Source organism: Mastigoproctus giganteus, chromosome 6 (genome assembly GCF_048544385.1).
Source record: "Mastigoproctus giganteus isolate SK-2022 chromosome 6, ASM4854438v1, whole genome shotgun sequence".
Lineage (NCBI taxonomy): Eukaryota > Metazoa > Arthropoda > Arachnida > Uropygi > Thelyphonidae > Mastigoproctus > Mastigoproctus giganteus.
In genome coordinates, this window is record NC_143580.1 from 145,958,874 (window position 1) to 145,975,698 (window position 16,825).

Below are 16,825 nucleotides of genomic sequence, written 5' to 3' on the forward strand. Positions count from 1 at the left end.
TTACCAACAGCAAATTTGAAATGGGAAGCATTCAAGGAAGTAATCTTGGAAGCTACTAGGCTTTTGGCAACCAATGACTAAAACACCCAATGAAGGTTTGGTATGAACATCTAAATAGTGGAGATCAAAATGAACCCTTTTGCATTCACTTGTTTTATAAACTCAGTGCAACTTTTGTCAGGTTAAATATGCTTTTGGATGGAAAATGAAAGGAATATAGAAATTAATCTGTGGAATGATAAATCTTTCAAGGTATGACATTTTTCTAGAGTAAAAACACTTCCTATGCAAGGTTTTACACATCTATGGCTGAATTATTTATTTATTTTTATTTTTTGGGAATGTGAGAACCCCAGGGGCTCACATCTGGTGAGTATGGGCTTGGCACACCCAGGGTCCTGAGCTGGATATCATAATTTTTCTTTTTCTTGGTGATTTCCTTCTCTCTCTCTCTCTCTCTCTGGGTAACCCAGAATTTTTTTTTTTTTTTTTTTGCCTGGTGCAGCAAAAGCCTCAGGCTTCCTTGCACCATATGGCTGCTAATGATAATGATATGTAAATATTCCGAATGGGATGCTGTAATTTCTGCTTTAGGCATTACTGAAACAGTTTCACTTGACAATTTTTGTAAACTGTTGTGATACTGAAAGTGCTAGAATGTGTTTAACTGACGTAGAGATGTAAACATGAGGGTGTGATGCAAGATAACAATGATAATGTACTGACCTATCAGGAAGTTCGATAGGCAATAGTGCACTGCAAATATTTACCGAAGGTCTTTTCAGCTGAAAAATCATTTTGAGAACACTAGAACAGAAATCAGCGAAAAGCACCAGACCCTTCTTATCAAATACTTTAAATTTGTTTACAGTATTTTATGTATTTTTTAAATACAGTTCTGTGGTTATAAAACCTCAATAACCATTTCTCATCTCTTAACTTCAACTTATCAAGTCTTCTATATTTCTAAACAAAATAAAATTTGTGCTAGTAAAAATGCCCAATGCAAAACACTTTCATTGATGAACAAGAAAGTACTAAACCAGCCTAGCACTTGTTCCCATTTTTAATCAATGTGAAGAGTACAGTTTGTTGAGGCTAGAAAAGAAATGCAGAATACTGTAATTCTTTAAAAATCTCTGCAATCATACAATAAATTTTCCATTTTATAATATCTACTCTGTCTGCTAACAATACAACACTGCATTAATAATACTGAATCACAAGGCTACAATTAATGGAATTTCAAGACAAAGCAGATTCATCATTTATTCTGGCCCAAGAAAAATGCACCTCAGAAGAAGAAGGGATTATGCACAATGATGAATAAAACATTAAATAAAATTTACAGCTAACAAAGAATGATAACGTGTAACCTTAAATGAAGACATAAATGAACATGCACACTTTACACCATGTTTTTTCATATAAGCACAGCAGAGCGTTAATTATCTGTGGTAACCAAGGAAAGCTAGAACTAAAAACTCAAAAACAAGGTTAATCCAAATTATATTTTATTAAGATTGTTACAGGTATATGTTTCATGTGAAAAAAAAAAAAAAAAAATCATATAAACAAATGAACGTAGTTGTGTTCTAAAATGTAAAAAAACTAAACAGTTTTCAAAAAATCATTTTGTTAGAAAGTCTGTAATATGCTCCATTAAAATTATTTTAAAAAAATAAATAAATATCTGGGATCACAGTTAATCTAAACCCACAGATAACCCATGTTCTACTTTACATAGTTTAAGAGTAAATAAATTATGTAAGATATATCAATTAAAAATAATGTAAGAGCCTAATCTAAATACTATGCCTCAATTAAATAACCAAATTACAGGGAAATAATTCAGAATCTAGATCTCACGTAGAACCCTATCTAAACAAAAGATCTTTTACGGAAAAAAATTGAAAACTAGCTTTATACAAACAAATATGGATATAGAGTGTGCCATATTTATTTTCATCAACTTCTTTATTTAAAGTCACCATTATGTAGATTTAGGTCCAAGTCTTTTCAGACCATTACGTAACCTTTAATATATTGTATAAAAGCTATACAAAACAAAAAGCTCAAGACGAATTCAGCTATTAACTTGTTTCTAATTCCTTACCTTAAGCTCTCAACTTATCGAATGCATACATTGTGTGTAAATACACAATTTACTGTTTCAAACTGCTGACTCACATACAAAATATATTTTTATATAACAGCTTTATTCTAACATTGCTCCTAAAATTTAGGCAAGGGGCAGTTTTTAAAACTATATATACTGTACAAATTCTTAAGGCCAGAAAAATATTATTTAAATATCATCTTTAAAAAATGGCATCATTTCAAAAGTACAATTTCTGCCCATTACATTTTTTTCAAATACAAGACATTACAACTGGATACAATAAATTACAATAATTAAGGGAAGAGTGTAAAATGTTGAAAATTTACTATCAAAATTAAATGCAACTTTAATGGTAAAAAGGCACTTAATCACTAGAAAAATATGCAGTAACTCAATTTAAAATTTAATTTGATTAACTTAATTATCACGTTCCCTAGTGGGTTTTTTTTTTTTTTTTTTTTTGTAATTTGTATTTTCTTGAGGGAAGTTTTCATTATGTGGTATATACTACGTATGAATATAAACACTGAATATGTTGCAAATGTGGTTCATTCCACAACCATGCAAGAGGAATCTTGAAACCAATCATGGTGAGCCAATGCACCATCTTTCAGCAAGATGGTGCACTGGCACACCATGCTCCTGCAGTATGAATATATTAACATAATATTCAAGTGAATAATGAATTAGACAAGGATCTGATCTGATATAATATAGCCACCTCGAAGCCCAGGTTTCACCAACATGCAATTATTCATTTTGGGAGATTCGTGAAGGAGAACAGTGCTCTGCTGCTGATAGAAAGTACTGAAGATCTTAAAACAGCCATTTGGGATTGCATTTCTGGTATTCAGCCTTCAATCTGGAAGAAAATGTCTAAAAGAAAATGGATATAGATCAAATAATATGCAAGGGAACAGAGGACAACATAGAGATATGCTGTAATTTCATTGTATATGGATTGCCCTGTATGTACCAAACATTGCAGTCTCACTTTTCAAACCATCAGAAGATTAATAAATAATTAAATATTTGGATATTACACATCGGCACAAATAAGAAAAGAGACAAAAAATACTGTGGTCCTGTAAGGACTAGGAGACAGACAGACAGACATATAAACTAGCTGCTGATCAGAGCCTGCAATAAGTGTTAGCTCTTCCTAGAGCTATTTGGCAGTGATGCATGCTGGCCTACTGAGAACTGATATTACCTCAAGTGCTGGTGTTGCTAAGTCTGCTTGCAGCAGTTGTATGACTGCCCAATGCATAATTTTTCTTAGTGGGAAAAAATTCTTTGGACAGTTGTTCCAGACCGCAAATCCTACCTAAAATAAAATTGCAGTTGCACCAGAACAAGCAACACAGCTGCTAGTGACAGGCTTTCCACTCCAACTCAGAAGACCACATCTTGAACCAGACCAAGATTCTGGCCAACTTACACCACAAATAGAAAAGAATTTGCTTAGGCCTACCACATTCAAATCATTTCTCACATAAACAGGAGTGGGGATGATTGAATGTGGCAAGTAAGAAGATGTAGTCAGCATCACCTTCTCTTCTTCCTAAAAGAAAGCATGCAATTCCCCTTCCCCTGACTTCTCTGCAGGTCCAGCACATGACCATCTGAGATGAAATCACAATTCTCAGTAGGGCAATATACATCACTGTCAGACAGCTCCGGAATAACTAAGGAGCTCTCAGCTGTAACCAAAATGATTTACAGCCCAGTCCACATTTGTGTATCTTAGTGCTTACAGAACTACAGTAGAGTACTTATTTGTAATTTTTTTTTTTTTTTTTTTGAAAATGAAGATCCAAATACATAATTGTGTTATTACATTTATTAATTCCTCTGATGGTGTCCACATCAAGACTACAACATTTGACACCTAGTATAGTTAATGGATTTTATATTATATATTTCTCTAGCCATTAAATGTCTTTTTACCTCCTCCTCTATGCAATATTTTTATTTCTGCTATTAACAAACTTGAGTAAAACCATGTCTGTTGTATCTCATATTAAAACAATATTTAACAAATGCTTAGAACTCTTACATTAATTTTTACTAATCAAGGCATCAAAATATTTATTACATCACTTAAAAGTTATAGTTACAAATTCATCTCAATAATATTACAGAAATCTATTTATGTTAAAACATAACTACCATCCATTAGGAGTATAGTACAGAAGAGTAAAAATCACAAAAGAATAAATTCAGCATGTGTAAATTCCACACGACAAAATAAGAGGGTTGTTAACACACATACACACACAAGATGTGAAACTAAAGCATGTTTAATCCTCCAATTTCACATCTTAACCCACTGACACATGCAAACTTGGCCAGAAAACTGCTTGCTGGTACAATGCACATCCAAGACATCATGGCAGATTGTTACTGTACTATTTCAAATATTATGTTAAACTAAAACATAATAATAGCATTGTTATTATTAGATACTATTACATAATAACAATGCTATTATTAGAGTAATATAGAACACAACATTAAGTTATATTAATCTATTAACACTGAAACTCTAAAAATTTTAGATGGTTTCTTGAAAAATAGTAGCCTGTGTTTCTGTGATAATTCATGAAACCTTGTCGATTACTATACATTCTGACATGCAATTCAATCTTTGGAACTTTAAAAATCATTCCACAATTTTAAGATCAACTTATAGGCAAAACAGAATTCTAAATTTGAATTAAAGAAATTTTTAGGAATACATGAATTATTACAATATATTTACAATTTATTACATATATATATATATATTTTTACAGAAATATATTTTTGCTCACTTTTTAAAATCCAAGAATTTGTTCACCTTTTTCAGAAAGACACAGTTCATGGAATTTGTGAGAAGTTGCTTCAGGTTTAGTTTAGTTTACCTTTTGAGTTCTTGAAAAGTAATCCATTAGCATTAGAAAAGGCATACAATGCCAGAAAGCAAGCTTATGTAGCATCAGGCAAAAAAAAAAAAAAAACCATTCCCATTTCACCCCTCTGTTCGTTCCAAATAGCTGTCCAGCTCAGCCTTAAATTTATTTAGGCTATCAACTTCCACAACAACGGATGGAAGTCTGTTCCACCATCCGTAGTTGGTTGGTGGAACAGACTTCCACAACAACGGATGGAAGTCTCTTCCACCAACCAACTACCCGCTAGCTAAAGGCAAACTTTCGCACATCTATCCTACATCTGTCTTTCCTCAATTTGAATTTATGCCCTCTCAGGTGATTATTCTGAGCAAGAGGAAAAATCCCATCAGCATTGAGCATGCTCCCACCATTCAAGACTTTATACACCTCAATCAGATCACCTCGCAGGTGTCTGAGTCTCCAGACACTGTAATTTGAAAAATTTAAGCCTTTCTTTGTAAGAGCAACCCTTTGTCCCATTCACTAATCTTGTTGCCCTTCTCTGTACTTGTTCAAATAGCTCTACATCCTTCTTAAAATTAGGCCTCCAGACCTGTATACAGTACTCAAGGTGTGACCTGACCATTGCCTTATACAAGAGGATAATCACTTCCTTATCCCTGCTAGAAGAATTCCTGTATATCATTGACAAGACACTATGAGCTACTCTTGCAGACAGTCTGCACTGCTCAGAAAACTTCATATCTGCCTGCACAATTACCCCCAGGTCCTTTTTACTCTCTACCACTGTCAGTGTTGTACCACACAGTTGATATGTCACTCTGGGGTTACTGCTTCCCATATGTAGTATTTTACATTTGTCAATGTTAAACTTCATTTGCCACCTCTCAGGCCATCTGCTCAACTTTTCTAGATCCTGTTGCAGCAGCGTACTGTCATTAGTGTCCTTAACAACCATACCAACCTTCGTATCGTCTGCAAACTTGGACATTAAGCTTGATATACCATCATCAATATAATTTATAAATACAGAAAACAACAATGGACCCAACACTGAACCATGAGTGACCCCACTAATAACATTAGTCCACGATGACCAGTGTCCATTGATTACCACTCTCTGTCTTCTCCCACTCAACCATCCCTTTATCCATAGCCACACTGCTCCAATTTGTTCAACAGTCTTCCATGTGCAACAGTAGCAAAAGCCTTTCTAAGATTCAAATATATGATATCAAAGTTATTCCCTGCATCCTGTTCCTTTGTGACCACATCATAGTATCCAATCAAATTGGTCAGGCAAGACTTTCCCTTAACAAAACCACGCTGTGTCCGAACTATAACTGAAGTCTAGTCTAGATGATCCTGCAGCACTTCTTTAATCAGTGCCTCCATTAATTTTCCTGGAACAGAAGTTAAACTAACAGATCTATAATTACTTGTCGCCCTTTGTTCCTCCTTTGTGAATTGGAGTTACATTTGCACATCTCCAGTCCATGGGTACCTCCCCTGAGTCCAAAGAAGCTCTCATAATTATGGCTAAGGGTTTGCTTACTTCCTTTGCTGCCTCCTTTAATATAACTGGATAGATCCCATTCACCCCAGGTGCCTTTTTTATGTTTATCTTCAACAATTTTTCCTCCACTTTCCTCTCAGTTATTACAAAATCATCTATCTCATTGCCACACTTTAACTCACCTCTGGCATTTCTCTCCCTGAATAATTCCTCATGGTGAATGCAGATGCAAAATACTCATTTAGTTTGTTAGCCACCTGAGCAGCATCATCAGTAGTTGAACCAATCTGATTCATCCCTTTTCTTCTAGAGTTTACATAGGTAAAGAATTCTTTGTTGTTTTTCTTTACATCCTTTGCAAAAGATTTCTCATAATCTGCCTTTGCATGCCTAATCTCCTTTGTGACTTGGTTACAGACCAGCTTATATCTATCATAGGCTTCCATGTCACCCATTAATTTATATGTATCCCATGCATTTTTCTTCTCTACCACGTGTCTCATTAGTTCATCTTACATCCATTTAGGCTTATACCTTGTACAATATTTCTTAGTTGGTATGTAAAGCCTAGTAGCTTCCAAGATTAATTCTTTGAATGCTTCCCATTTTGAATTTGCTGTTGGTGACATCATCACTTGGTCCCACTGTATAGAATTTAAATACTGTCTGAGACCTCCGTAGTCGCCTTTACAAAAGCAAAAACCCTTCCCTTTACCCCTAATGGTACTTACCTATTTGAGTAAATCCGACTTCAGCACACTGTGATAACTGCCACCTAGTGGTTCCTTTACCTGCCGTTTCTTAATGCATGAAGAATCACTACTGATAATCAGATCAAGAGTATTACTCCCTCTAGTTGCCTTCCGAACATGCTGATGTAGAAAACAATCATCCAATAAATCCACAAAAGCTTTGATAGTGTGTGAGTGACCAACCCACAAATTCCAGTCAATATCTGGGAAATTAAAATCCCCCATTATAAGACGCTCTGATTTACTGCCCACTCTGTACAGTTTCTTATAGTCTAATAAGAAACTGTACAGTTTCTTATTATACTCATCAGAGTCATTTGGCCTATAACACACTCCTACTCTCAATTTTGATCTCCCAATGCTTATGTCACACCAAACTGACTCGACACTTCACTGCCCAGCAATGTTGGCTGGCTTCACTTCCTTGGATTTTGTGTTTCTTAACTAATAGCATAACCCCTCCTCCCTTCCTATCTATCCTTTCTGTACACATTGTACTCCCTAAATTCCAGTTGTGCATTCCTTATATCTGTGTGACACCACGTCTCTGATATCCCAACAATATCTGCCTTTGATGTTTTGAGCAATACCTCAAATTCATCAAATTTATTTACCAAACTCCTAGCATTGGTGTACATGTACATGCAAGTATACATGTACCTGTTCCTATTCTTAGCTACCCTAACACAACCCCTGTGTTTACTTGTACCGCAATGAGTCCCAGCAGTCTCTGAAATACCCTGCATCTTGTTTTCCAGGCTACTGCTCATTCCAATAGAAGCAGTTCAAGAATCACTTTCACCTCTGCCAGTGGCTACTGTTAATCTATTAGTCTTTGTATCCCTCCAAGCTAGCAGTTTTCTGACCCACCTAACACTGCCTTGATAGCATCAGAAAATACTCTTGCACCCTTTCTATTTAAGTGTATCCCATCCCTGTAGAAGCAGTCTCTCCTGTTAACAAGTACAGACCAGGCTGAAAAAAATTCTACTTCTTGAGCCTTGCACAATCTTTCCAGGGCCGAACTGTTCAACAAGGCTCTCATCATATACTCCCTCCTATCGTGTCTGGGCAGAATTGCAGACACTTTCAAATTCAACCCCTTCAATTTATTATAGCAAATGTGATTCCCTATTATTGCATTATTTACAGAGAACAAATCTGCAGAACACGAAACAAATCTGCAGAACATGAAACTGGAACAAAGAAAGGCTCAGTTACATAATAAAGGTCTTCTATGCCTCCGTAGCCGAGTGGTCAGGAGCAGGAGTGCAGTAGCGCACGCTCTTTGAGTAGACCGAGGTTCAAGCCCCTGACTGCTGAATTCCGTCGATCTGCCAACCCGCACTGGACCAGCGTGGCAGATTATGGTCCATTTCCTTTAGCATGAATTGTTGAGGAGGCTTCAGTGGGTTGATAATGGCTGCACTTTTTTTTTTTTTTTTTTTTTTTTATGTACACATACAGCATCAATAAGAGCAATGTCACATCATCACCTATGCCTGTAGGTTTTGGTTTCATGATTTACATAAGGGCACACTGTATATGATTACCACTTTCTTTACAGTGAAATAAAATTCTGCAATGTAGAAGAGCAGAAATTTCCATTAAAAAATAAGCAACAGTTTCTAATACAGAAGTTATTATTATTATTAGCTACATGGTGCAAGAAAGCCTAAGGCTTATGCTGCACCAGCCAAAAAAAAAAAAAAAAAATCCCGAGTTACCCTGAGAGAGAGAGAGAGAGAGAGAGAGAGAGAGAGAGAGAAATAAATAGAAGGGAATCACCAAGAAAGAGAAGAATGATGATATCCAGCTCAGGACCCTGGGTGTGCCAAGCCCATACTCACCAGGGGCTCAGCCCCTGGGGTAAATTTACTCTAATACACCATTGTGTGATGCAGAAGATGACTGTAAAAAAAAAAAAAGTAGCAGTTTTATATAGCAAATATGTGATTAAGCACTAATCTTCAAGACAAATAAATAAAAATTAATTGTCATAACTTCTGAAAAACTAAACTGCTTAGCAAAAATTCATGCCTTCTAGCATTTTTTTTTTTTTTTTTTTTTTTACAAAAAACTTTTGGACATTTTTAAGTACTTTTTGTTGTTCAAACCATCTCAAAAATTGCCCCTATAAAATCTTCTCACAAAGAACTAAATAATCAGTTGACACAGTAAAATCTGAAATCCAAATAAACTATCTATATATATAAAATGCTTAGGTATGCTGCCCAAATTTTCCAACTGCTAATTGTTGCCAGCACCCATTCACACAATTCATCTCACATAACCACCATACTGGGGATTCTTTTATTACTTTTTGTACTAACATTTTTTTAACTGAAGAAAGGCAACCTATGCCTGAAAACTATCAATGTATGTTTATTTTATCTGTCTCCAATTTCAATAAACTGATAATGTTTATACATAAACTGATAATGCTATTAGTTAAGAAGTGAAAAATGGCTGAACAGTGTGTAAAAACTTTGAGAAAATGTAGAAGAAATGCTAATGAAATAGTAGTAGTAGTAGTGGCATGTGATGCAAGAAAGCAAATGTATGAGCTTATGCAGCATCAGCCAAAAAAAAATCACACCATTCCCTCCAAATGCCTGTCCAGTTCCTCCTTAAATTTATTTAACCTATCAACTTCCACAACGACAGATGGAAGTTTGTTCCAGCAATTAACCACCCGCTAGCTAAAGGCAAATTTCCGCACATCTGTTCTACATCTGTTTTTTCTTAATTTGAATTTATGCCCCCTTAGGTTCATAATCTGAACGAGTGGAAGGATCCCATAAGAATTCAGCATGCTCAACCCATTCAAGGCCTTATACACATCAATCAGATCACTGCACAGGTGCCTAGTCTCCAGCTGCTGCAATTTCCAGAACTAAAGCCTCTCCTGGTAAGAGGATCCCTCATTCACTAATCTTGTTACCCTTCCGCTCAAAAAAACATGCTCAAGCAAATCTACATCCTTCCTAAAATGAGGCCTCCTGCACACAGTACTCAAGGCGTGGCCTGACCATTGCCTTAAACAGAGGGACAATCACCTCCTTTTTCCTGCTAGATTGTTGTTTTTTTGGTTTTTAGGAGCATTAGCAACTAAGGCCATATTGCTCCGGGATATGCAGTGGCCATTCCATGACCTTTCCGCATCCTCCGTATTTGGTGGTGACAGGCTCGAACCCTGGTCTAATCAAGAAGCGTGTGCTACGCACTGCTGCTCCTTCCCACCTGGCTACGGAGGCACCCTTCCTGCTAGAAAAATTCCTATATATCATTGACAATACCCCATGACCTGCCTGGCAGCCTGTCTGCATTGCTCAGAAAACTTCATATCTGACTGCACAATTACTCCCAGGTTTTTTTCATTTTCAACCATCTTAAGTGTAGTACCACACAGTTGATACCTTTCTCTGGGGTTATTTCTACACATGCAGTACTTTGCATTTGTCAAGGTTAAACTTCAGTTGCCACTTCTTAGCCCATCTGCCCAAATTATCTAGATTAGCCCAAATTGCAGTAGCACACTGCCATTACTGTTATTAACAACCCTTCCAACCTTTGTATCATCTGCAAACTTTGACACTAAGCCTGATATACCTTCATCAATATCATTGATAAATATACAAAACAACAGTGGACCCAACACCAAACCCTGTGGGACTCCACTAATAACATTAGTCCACGAAGAGTCCATTGTAGCAACCTGCCCTTAATACCATTCTGCTCCAATTTGTACAATAATCTTCCATGCGCAACAGTGTCAAGAGCTTTCCTGAAATCCAAATATATGATATCAAAATTATTTTTTGCATACAGTTCCTTTGTAACCACATCATAATATCCTATCAAATTTGTCAGACAAGTCTTTCCCTTAACAAATCCATGCTGTGTCTGAATTATTGCTGCAGTCTCGTCTAGATGATCCTGCAATGCATCTTTAACCAGTGACTCCATTATTTTACCCGGAACAGAAGTTAAACTAACTGGTCTGTAATTACTCGTGTCACCCTTCGATCCCCCTTTGTGAATTGGGGATATATTTGCACATCTCCAGTCCGTGGGGACCTCCCCTGAGTCCAAGGATGCTCTCATAATTATGGCTAAGTGTTTGCTTAGTTTCTGCTTTGCTGCCTCCTTTAATATAACTGGATAGATCCCATCCACCCCAGGTGCCTTTCATATGCTTAACTTCAACAATTTCTCCTCCACTTTGCTCTCAGTTATTACAAAATCATTACGCACCCTGCCACAATTTTATAACCTTCTGCCATTTTCAAACCTTAATAACTCCTCGTGTGAATATAGATGCAAAATACTCATTCAGTTTGTTTGCTATCTGAGCAGGATCATCAACAGTCGAACCATCGATATCAAGAGGACCAATCAGATTCATCCCCTTCCTTTTAGAGTTTATATAAGGTGAAATACCACCACTTTGCTTATTGGAGGCTTGAAGTGGTGAAACCCATGTTTAGTCTCTAGAGCAAAGTTTCCGGCATCCCCCCCCCCCATACTTCTCCTTCAACTCATTCACGGTACTAAGTACTATAGGTTTTGATACCTTTCGTGTTTAGGGTTTTCATTAAAAAAAAAAAAAATTAAAGAAATTATTGGTTTTTCTTAGCATATTTTGCCAAAGATTTCTCGTAATCTGCCTGACTTCCTTTGTGACCTGATTACAGACTACCTTATATGTGCCAGAGGCTTCTGAGTCACTTGATAATTTATATGCATCCCATGCATTTTTCTTCTCTGTCACTAGTCTCATTAGTTCATTTGATAACCATTTAGGCCTAAACATTGAAAAATATTTAATAGGTATGAAACTTTTAATAGCTTCCACGATTAATTCGTTGAATGCTTCCCATTTAGAATTTACTGTTGGTAACATCATCAGTTGAATCCACTGTACAGAATTTAAAAACTCTCTGAGACCACGGTACTCACCTTTATGGAAGCAAAAACCCCTTCCTTTATCCCTGATGGTAATTATATCTTTAAGTAAATCCCACATCAGTACACTATGATCACTGCCACCTAGTGGTTCATTTATCTGCAAATTCTTAATACATGAATGATCACCGCCACCTAGTGGTTCCTTTATCTGCAAATTCTTAACACACGAATGATCACTGCTGATAACCAGATCAATAATATTACCCTCTGGTTCCTTCTCGAACATGCTGCTGCAGAAAACAATCATCCAATAAATTCACAAAAGTCTTACTAGTGTGTGAATGACCAATCCACAAGTTTCAGTCAATATCTCGAAAGTTAAAATCCCCCTTATAAGATATTCTGATTTATTAGCCCACTATTTCTCTGTACAATTGTTCATTGTACTCATTCGGGTCATTAGGCCTATAACACACTCCTACTCTTATTTTTGCTTTTGCAGTGCTTATGTCACACCAAACTGACTCAACAGTGCACTGTTCATCTATATCAACTGGATGCATTTCTTTTGATTTTATGTTTTTCTTAATTAACAGCACGACACCTCCTCCCTTCCTATACACATTGTACTCCCCAAATTCCAATTCTGCATTCCTAATATCAGTGTGACACACTACATCTCTGATATCTCAACAATATCTGCCTTTGATGTCTTGACCGACACTTCAAATTCATCAAATTTATTTACTATACTTCTAGCATTGGTATACATGCACCTATTCCTAATTACCCTGACACATCCCATATACCCACCTGTTTCACGATGACTGCCATAAGTCCCTGAAACCCCCAGCACCCCTCGCTCCAGGTCACTACTTATCCTAATAGAAGTTGTTCAAGAATCATGTTCACCTCTGCCTGCGGCTACTTTTAACCTTTTAGTCTGTGAATCCCCCCCCCAAGCTAGCAGTTTTCCAACCTACCTAACACTGAATCGACAGCATCAGCAAATATTCTTGTACCCTTTCTATTTAAGTGTATCCCATCCCTGTAGAAGCAGTCTCTCCTGTTAACAAGCACAGACCAGGCTGAAAAAAATTCTACCCCTTGAGCCTTGCACATTCCCTCCAGGGCCGAATTGATTGACAAGGCTCTCATCATGTACTTCCTCCTATCGTGTATGGGCAGAATTGCAGATACTTTCAAATTTAAGCCTAATTCACGACTTTTTTGCAACATTGACCTGTACTTGTTAAGTAAATCTGCAGATCTTCTACTCTTAATGTCATTGGTGCCAACGTGTACAACATCACCTTTTGTGCCCTTAAAAGATGATATATGCTTTACAATGTCATCAACGTTTGCCCCTGGCAGACATACCCTGGTCGTGTTCCATCCATCCTTTTTACACAATATATTCCCCGTCTCCCTGACAATAGAGTCACCAACAATAACTAGTTCCTTTGGGACCAGCGCATTCTGCCTTGGAGATTGCTGCTGTGTTGCCTGATGCCCAGGAGTGAGCTCTGGAATTCAGTTAAGCAGCTGAGAGCTTGACGGGCCCCTCATATTAATTTCTTCGAGGGCATCTGCTCTAAACCTCAAGCTCTCATAGACACCCAGTAGAACGCTGAGTTGATGCCTAATTTCTAGACACTCTCTGCACCTGGCACACACAAAGACATCCTCCTTGGCTAGATCATGTTCTGTTCCTGAGAGTTTGGCAAACATTTCACAGGTTGCACATTTTTTTAGGCTGTGATGCGTTGGAGAATCGCCCCCCCCCCCTCAGTTCTCCTCGGAGTCGCAGCACTCCTGCCACTTTGTGTCCGTTGCTTTTGCTGCTCTAGTCTGGGGCATGATATTTTAAATTAATAAGATCAATAAATTTAATTAATTAATTGTCAATACTACGCTATCTAATAGAATCCTAAATGCAGTGATGCGTATTACACTATATAATTATACGTTAGAGCTACCTAGTTACCAAAATTAAAAATTTGAATTCCCTACTACTCTATACAAAAACAATGGCTGCAAGATTCGAACGAAATAATGGTTTTACGTATATTAAGTAGTAATCTACAAAATCTCTTTATCTAAATTAAAAATAACCAGCGTAACTATAAGACTACGTATAAAGTACAATATAAAATAACAATTAGGTAAATAAAAAGCAAACACTTATCGCTTTTTCGGAGCCTGTAATTCACAGCTGTAATTTTTAAAGAGAGTCAGCGCCCTCTCTGTTAGAAACGTTACTAAGAGACCGAAATGAGACTATGATTACGAAGATGGACAGAACATTGAAGAAAGAGAAGCAAGATCGGAAATGAGAAGATGCAGTAGGACTAATGAAATAGAAGTACCGGATGCAAATAATCAACAAGCTGTAATTAATGTGGAAGAGCATGACATAGGAAATGTGTTACACCTGTGAGTATTGCAATGCAAGATATTATTGGGGACATGAGTTAAAATATCAAATAGATACACTACATGCTGTCATGATGGAAAAGGTTTCACTTGACCCATTGTCTGAGACACCTACTCTATTATGAGAGCTGCTTACAGGAGATACACGTGAAGCAAACAACTACAGAGAACATACAAGAGTACAACTCAGCAATGGTGCTTGCATCAATAGGTGCAGAGATTAAATAACCACCTGGAAATGGTCCATACTGTTTTAGAATACACAGTCAGGTTTACCATTTGGACTCAGAGCTATATCTAAACGAGGCAAATAAGCCAGGATATGGACAACTTTATATTTTCGATTCTAATGAGGCAACAACAAAACAGCTCGAAAAAAAATCAAACCAAGGGTGTACAGCCAAAATAAGGAAACAATTGGACGAGATGCTGCGACAAGTTAACCATTTGCATAGTCATATAAATGAATGCATCAAATAACCCAGGTCAATCCAACAATGAATGTGCAGATGGCATTTATAGAAGACCCAGACTTAGATAGGAGATGATATAAAGCACCTACATCCAAAATGGAGGTTGCTGCAATATTTTTGGAGAAGACGGGGAACCATCTGCAAATAGAGACATATGCATATATCCCACAGGTGACTGCTGTAGAATTATATCACCGCTAAACAAGAATGGTGAAGACTGAAGGATCTAGATTAAACTATTTACGAAAATGGCATATGTTGCATTGGGTACAACTGGTATTAAAAGAATTCCATACAGTCAATTCATGAGTAACTGTATCAAAATTGCTAACTAGGTTAGTTAAACATGATTTTTCCCTTAACAAAACAATATTGTGTGTCTTCACGAGTCCCCTGGATTGCACTCTTAATGATTGCCTCCAAGATTTTTGCAACCATTAAAGACTGGTCTGTAGTTACCCAACTCACTTTTGGAACCGTCTTTATTCCAGTCCAAAGGAACATCTCCCAAGTTATTGATGTCCTCATAATTAACCTTAATGGTTCAATGTATTCTCTGGTTACCTCCCTCAAAATTACTTGGGTATGTGCAATCAACTCTAGGAGTCTTACTTCCCTTTAGGCTTGAAAGTTTCCTAATAAACAATCATCTGTACTTTGGTAATCACTAATTTCATATATCTCAGCCTCACTGCATAGCCCCTTCATGTTGAGACGGTGCAATGTGGTGAGGCCCCCTTCTCACCACAAAGGGTCTTTTGTGAGTAAAGATTGATGTGAAGAAACTAGTTAATTTGTCAACAACATTAGCTGGGTTATCTTAGACTTTTCCACAACCATTACATAAGAGATGGATCCAATTCATTTTCTTTTAAGTTTGTATTTACTATGAAAAATTCCTTGTCCCCATTCTTTGTTCTCTTAGCCAGTGCTTTCTCATTCTCAGCCTTTGTATCCTATCCTTTTCTGTGGTGCTATTACAAATCACCTTATAGCTAAATATAGGCTTCAGTATTTTCAATCACTCTTAACTTTTCCATACAATCTTTTTCTGTTCTTAGACTGATCAGCAGCTCAGTATTCATCCATCTCAGTATTTTTTTTTCTTTTTATGAAAACTCAAAACACGAAAGGTATCGAAACCTATACTACTTAGTACCGTGCATGGGTTGAAGGAGAAGTATGGAGGGGATGCCAGAAACTTTGCTCTACAGACTAAACATGGGTTTCATCACTTCAAGCCTCCAATAAGCAAAGTGGTGATGGAAAGGTTTTTTTTTTTTTTCTGGCAGATGCTTATACCAAAAAAAAAAAAAAAAAATTTGCTTTCTTCTATCATTTGCCAATACTGATACTATATTTTCTTAATGATATATATGCATTTGTGGCTTCTGTGATTATTTCTTTAAAGGTGCTAAATGATAGATGCCATGTAGGATCTTAGCAACTCTCATAGTCCACTTTCCTGAAACTAAAACATGCTAAAGGTAAAGGTAACATGCACCTTTACCTTTATCTTCCAACTAATGACTGCATGATCATTTCCTGCCAATGATTACTATAGTGTACTGTCTGCCCTATGTTACGAGCTGAGTTTTTCGGTTCCCTGCCCCCTTTAATTTTACTACCCCCTCCTCATTTAATTTTTCTACTATAAATTAATTCTTAGTTGTTTAATTACTTCCTTTTTTTAATCTATACAAAACCATATTCACTAG

General features: G+C 36.7%; 1 protein-coding gene across 1 annotated transcript in view; it reads right to left on the reverse strand.

Moving 5' to 3' along the window:
• Positions 1-2,628: 2,628 nt before the first annotated feature.
• Positions 2,629-16,825, reverse strand: part of LOC150084638 (BTB/POZ domain-containing protein 6-B-like) — a 171,886-nt gene continuing 157,689 nt past the window's right edge. The window contains exon 4 of the mRNA XM_090376521.1: positions 2,629-2,998. The gene's annotated coding sequence lies outside the window, so the exon portion shown is untranslated. The remainder of the gene's footprint in view (positions 2,999-16,825) is intronic.